We start from the raw sequence: 6,000 nt of genomic DNA, 5'->3' as shown, positions 1-6,000 counted from the left end.
AGTTATACTGTTACAGTCATTGATCTCATATGGAACTATATATCATCATTTTATCAGAGGCTCAGTTGCATTTCTGATAATGCAGTAAACAATACTTTTGTAAAACAGGTAAAATAAAAAGTAACATAGCTAGCAGTATTAGTCCTTAGTATGATTTAATTATCCCCGGCATAAGGGACGGAGAAGGCAATGGCACCCCACTCCAGTACTCTTGCCTGGAAAATTCCATGGATGGAGGAGCCAGGTAGGCTGCAGTCCATGGGGTCACTAACAGTCAGACATGACTGAGCAACTTCACTTGCACTTTTCACTGTCATGCACTAGAGAAGGAAATGGCAACCCACTCCAGTGTTCTTGCTTGGAGAATCCCAGGGATGGGGGAGCCTGGTGGGCTGCCATCTATGGGGTCGCACAGAGCCGGGCACGACTGAAGCAACTTAGCAGCAGTAGCAGCAGCAGCATAAGGGAGCCTGTAAATTTAAATGACCATAGCCTGGTGTTAATCTCCTGGTTGTAGATTATGGAGCATCTGATCTTTATCCAAAGATTAATTACATACTTAGGCTTCAGAAACAAACTTAGTGTTCTTCTGACAATTAAATTTTGTAACAATACAATGCAACAACAAGGAAAGTGGGTAAACATAGACCTTCTTTAACCAAACTAGAATTTAACATTCAGTGAAACCTCCTTTTTCTAGAATCACCTTCATTTTCATCAAGTACAGCTAATTTGTTTTTAAAACAAGTTTGGTCCATTGACCACATCGGTTCATCCACACTGATTCTGGTGTAATTCCTCAGTAGGAGTCTCAGATGAAAGTTTCAAAAGGCCTCTCAAGGCCAAGAAAGCCATGTCAAAGGCCTGCCATCAGATCTTGCCTAGGTGACTTTCTCTCTTCTATAGAGGTCCTTACAATATCAAGATTCCCACAACACACCAGAAGAGTCTTTCCCATTTGCCTGATAAGGCTGCTCAGAACCCAAGAGTTTACAATGTTTGAAGGGAACAGGCAGAGGGAAAAGAAAAATATCTCAATTTTACTCACAGAGGTATAATTTACCAAACTGTTGTAAATCGTAACCAACTTGAGGAGAAGGCTTCTCTATATCTGGAAAACATGAGTCAAAACCAGTGACATTTCAGATAAAACCCATAAAATCATTACCATATTCAACAGTCCATTTAGTAACCAATCCTTTGTATGAAAGGATCAGATTTTCCCTTAGGACTTTTTTTCCTTACCTAGTTCCCCAGTATAACCTGAGATTTAGCAGACTACAGCTGTGTTGTTATTCAGTCCCTGAGTTATGCCCAGCTCGTTTCGACCCCATGGCCTTCAACATGCCAGGCTCCTCTGTCCTCCACTATTTCCTGGAGTTTGCTCAAATTCATGTCCACTCATGAATATACATGAATACAACAATAGCCATCTATAAATCACAGAAAGACTTTAAAAAGGAATTTAAAAAGTCATAAACATTTGGTCACAATGGGAATGACAAAAGAAACTGAGTTATTGTGACATGCAACATTTTAAAACAACTAGAAATAATGACTGATAACATTTTATTAGGGCATACCAGATTTTTAGAAATTCCATGAAATTTAACATACTAATTATTAAGTATTTCTCTCTGAAGCCTTGGCCTTCTGCTGCTGGTTAGTTGCTTCAGTCATGTCCAACTCTGTGTGATCCTATGGACTACAGTCTGCCAGGTGCCTCTGCCCATGGGATTCTCTAAGCCAGAGTATTGGAATCGGTTGCCATGCCCACCTCCAGGGGATCTTCCCAACCCAGGGATCGAAGCCAGGTCTCCTGCATTGCAGGCAGATTCTTTACTGCTGAGCCACCAGGGAAGCCCTTTTAGAATCTGTCAAACAATATTTACTTAACCAAAGTAAAAGATTTCAATGGGAAATACAGATTACTTAAAAGCAAAGGAACTCACAAGCTGTCATTTAAGCAGAATTCCAAGAAAACTTTGAAGGGTGAAACCAAATCTCTAGCCCCCTCCCAATTAAATCCATTTACCCAATTAGATTTAATCCAATCTAACAAAATCCTATGGAAATCAACCCTGAATATTCATTAGAAGGACTGATGTTGAAGTTGAAGTTCCAATACTTTGGCTACCTGATGCGAAGAGCTGACTCACTGGAAAATATCCTGATGCTGGGAAAGACTGAGGTCAGGAGGAGAAGGGACTGCCGAGGATGAGATGTTTGGATGGCATCACTGACTCAATGGACATGAATTTGAGCAAACTCAGCAGATGGTGAAGGACAGGGGAACTTGGCATGCTGTAGTCCATGGGGTCCCTAAATTGGGTACTATTAGCAACTGAACAGCAAGAGTTTTGTAAACATTCCCTACAAGGGGGCTACAAGATGCACCAGCGTTCTGGTTGCCCATAACAAGGCTAGTCCAAAAGCGAAAATCCCAGCCAACATTCCATCACAGGCAAAGCCTGATGCAATAGGGAAGGATTCCCTGGTGTTTCCACATGGGAGCCCTGTTGTTTAGTCGCTAAATCGTCTCTGACTCTTTTGTGATCCAGTGGACTATAGTCCTCCAATCTCCTCTACCCATGGAACATTACAGGTAACAATACTGGAGCAGGTTGCTGTTTTCTCCTCCAGGGGATCTTCCTGACCCAGGGATCGAATAGAACGTTTGTCTCCTGCATTGGCAGGCAGATTCTTTACTGCTGAGCCACCGGGGGAGCCCATAATAACTGACGTGCTAAGGTGCTTAGTTGATCAGTCATGTCTGTAGACACTGTAGCCAATGTAGACATTCTTCCACTGGGTTGGTGCTGGGGTAAGTAGGAGTCCACATCATCAACCTTCAGGTCCAACTGATGTGGGGTCTACAAGCTCATGGGCAACATACCATGATTAATCACTAACTTCTCCCACCTGGAGGGGGTTTCAGTATCTGCAGAGCAGCTCAGAGATACTATTGTGTGTATCCTTTGATGGGGGAACAGAACCTTGCCCCAAAGCTGCTCTTGACTGTTTCTCCCTGGTCTCACATCCCCTTCCTTCCCTAATTAACAGCAGCTTGAATCTGCCCATCAAATCCCCCATGAACCCAGGAAAGGTCATGGGGGCTGAATGAAGGCTTTTTCTTATAATCAAAGAAATGGGGGACACAGAAAGGTCTTGTGCCCAGGAGCCCCACAGGGCCCTGCATGGGATCAACTGCAACCTCCAGTTGGAGACGGGAAGACTGTGTCCTCTTGACCCAGATGAAAAACACACTGGTGTTTGTAAGTACAAGCCTCACGCCTTATAGCAACGAGCCTTGATTGAGTTAAACTCCTTTTAAAGGGGAAGTGAGCCAAAGCAGTAGAAGAATTGCTAGGCAATTATGTGGAAGCTTGGACGGGAGAAGAGTTTGGGGGAGAATGTGTGCTGTGTGCTTAGTCACTCAGTCATGTCCGACTCTGCGATTCCATGGACGGTAGCCTGTCAGGCTCCTCTGTCTGTGGGGATTTTCCAGGAAAGAACACTGGAGTGGGTAGCCTGTCCCTTCTCCAGGGGATCTTCCTGGCCCAGGGATCAAACCAGGGTCTCCTGCATCGCAGGTGGATTCTTTACCAGCTGAGCTACTAGGGAAGCTCTTGGGGGAGAATGGATACATGTATATGTATGGCTGAATCCCTTCGCTGTTCACTGGAAACTCTCACAACATTGTTAATTGGCAATGTTGTTGTGATGGTTTCCCTGGTGGCTCAGATGGTAAAGAGTCTGCCTGCAAAGCAGGAGACCCAGGTTCAAACTTTGGGTTGGGAAGATCTCCTGGAGAAGGGAATGGCTCCCCACCCCAGTATGCATGCCTAGAGAATCCCCATGGACAGAACAGCCTGGTGGGCTACAGTCCGTGGGATCACAAAGAGTCAGACCTGACTGAGCAACTAACACTTTCACTTCTGTTGTTCAGTCGCTAAGTCGCGGCCAGCTCTTTTTGATCCCATGGACTGTAGCCCACCCGCTTCCCTGTCTTTCACTCTCTCCTGGAGTTTGCTCAGATTCATGCCCATTGAGTTGGTGATGCTATCCAACCATCTCATTCTCTGTCTGCCCCCTTCTCCTTTTCCCTTTGCTATATCCTAATACAAAATAAAAAGTTGTTTTTAAAAAAAGAATTGCTAGGAGATGGCTCCCTTGGAACTGTTAACCTACTCAGGGTTGGGATCACACAGCCAGCCAATGAGACAGTCAACCCATGCCAGTTACTGCAGGCTTGACTGGGTTCAGCCCTGTACTTGGGCCATGGTGCTCACATCACAGCCTGCACATCAAGACACTTATACATACTCTGAGTTGTGACAGCCTGCTTACTAGGGATGGTGTTTATAGCTGGCAGCACTGGGTAACAGGCTGAGTGAACATGGGCGGCCAGGACATGGGCCCAAGCACCCGGTGGAATCAGCTGTCTTGGCTTCCTCCCAGGCACTGCACAGCTGAGCCCAGGTCAGGGCCCTGGCATTCCTGGGGCACTGCATGGGGGTGGGGGTGGGGCAGCGGGAGGTCAAGTCTGTCCCGTCCCTCCTGCAAGCTAAACAAAGCTGTTCCAGCACATGCATCCGCGAATGAGGACAATAAATGACACCCTTGACCCTCCTGTAGAGGAGATAGAGCTGTGGTCTTGGCCTCAAATACCAACAGCAAACGGGACCTCTAGGATAATTTGCATAGCAGTAGCCCAGACCTTCCAAGCTGAAAGAAAATGAAGGTCCTGAATACATTTTAAGTGAAAAAGTGCCCAGATGTACAGGGACCATGAGCCCAGAAAGGTCACCCAGTTTCAGATCACAAGGAGGAAAAACTGGTTTTGCCAGAAGTAGCCACAGTCATATAGCCCACTTAACTCTACAACTGATAGGGAAACTCAGGACAGGGAAATCTGAAATGTTCCCTTGCATTCGGACCAATGTGTGTTTACAACTCAGCGGTAAAGCAGTACCTACCATTCAGCAGGTCAACTGTCTCAGCCTCCTAAGGGTAGCTAGTTTATAAGAAGACAGGAGGGGGTGAATGGCCACCGTCCAAGGCGATGGGGCTGCCACAGGGGAGGAATGTGTTTCTGTCACTGATTAGCACTTGGAGTCATTTTTTAAGCATTGTGTGTAGCCAGGTAGACAGCTGTGGTTCTGAGTGTGAACGAATTTGGCCAGTACATGGTGTTACTTGGTTGAAAATGCTTATGGCAAGCTTCCTAAGGGCCACAAACAGCAGTGTGCCTCCTTGAGCAAAAAGCCCTTCTGCTCCGCTTCTGCTCTTAAATCCTCTACCTCGAACCCCACCCAGTCCTGCCAGGTTGTCTTCCCAGAGCACAGGGCCCTTCATAGCCTCCACGGTTTGGGATCACCAAGCAGTTCCCGACTGACCCGTACCCCCTAACCCCCACCTCACGCTCCTCCCTGGTCCTTGAGCATCCAATCAATCTCCCCACAACTTCAAGCTTCAGTGAAATGGAGCTACAGATGTTCTCCAAATCCCCAAGGCTCTTGGCTCCATCCCTTGGCTCAGTGGTCCTGGACTTTGGGGTCCCAGGGACCCGTAAAATTTAAAAAAACTCACTGGGGCACTGATATCAGGTTGCCAACTTTCTTTTTTTGCAAAATAAGACACTTAGAAAAGACCTCTACTTGTATAGTTTACAGTCTCCATCTTATTAAAAAGCAAAATCAAGACTTCCTGGTGGTCCAGTGGTTAAGACTCTGCGTCTCTACTGCAGGGGGCACAACTTGATCTCTGGTCGGGGAAGTTCCACACAGTGCAGTGTGGAAAAAACAAAACCAAAATGACAACAAAATCCAGACAAAATGAGCAAGGATAACTTCCAAATACAGGACAAGGAATCATTTTACCTCCATGAGAAATTTACTACATTGTCACCACTATTCATTTCACCTCTGAAAGGTGGTGAGCCCCTTAAACACGAGGCCCCCTACCTTGCTTTCAGCACTTGGTCTTCAGACTTAAGCA

Source organism: Ovis canadensis, chromosome 12 (assembly GCF_042477335.2).
Source record: "Ovis canadensis isolate MfBH-ARS-UI-01 breed Bighorn chromosome 12, ARS-UI_OviCan_v2, whole genome shotgun sequence".
NCBI classification, from domain to species: domain Eukaryota; kingdom Metazoa; phylum Chordata; class Mammalia; order Artiodactyla; family Bovidae; genus Ovis; species Ovis canadensis.
This window is presented reverse-complemented; position numbering follows the sequence as displayed.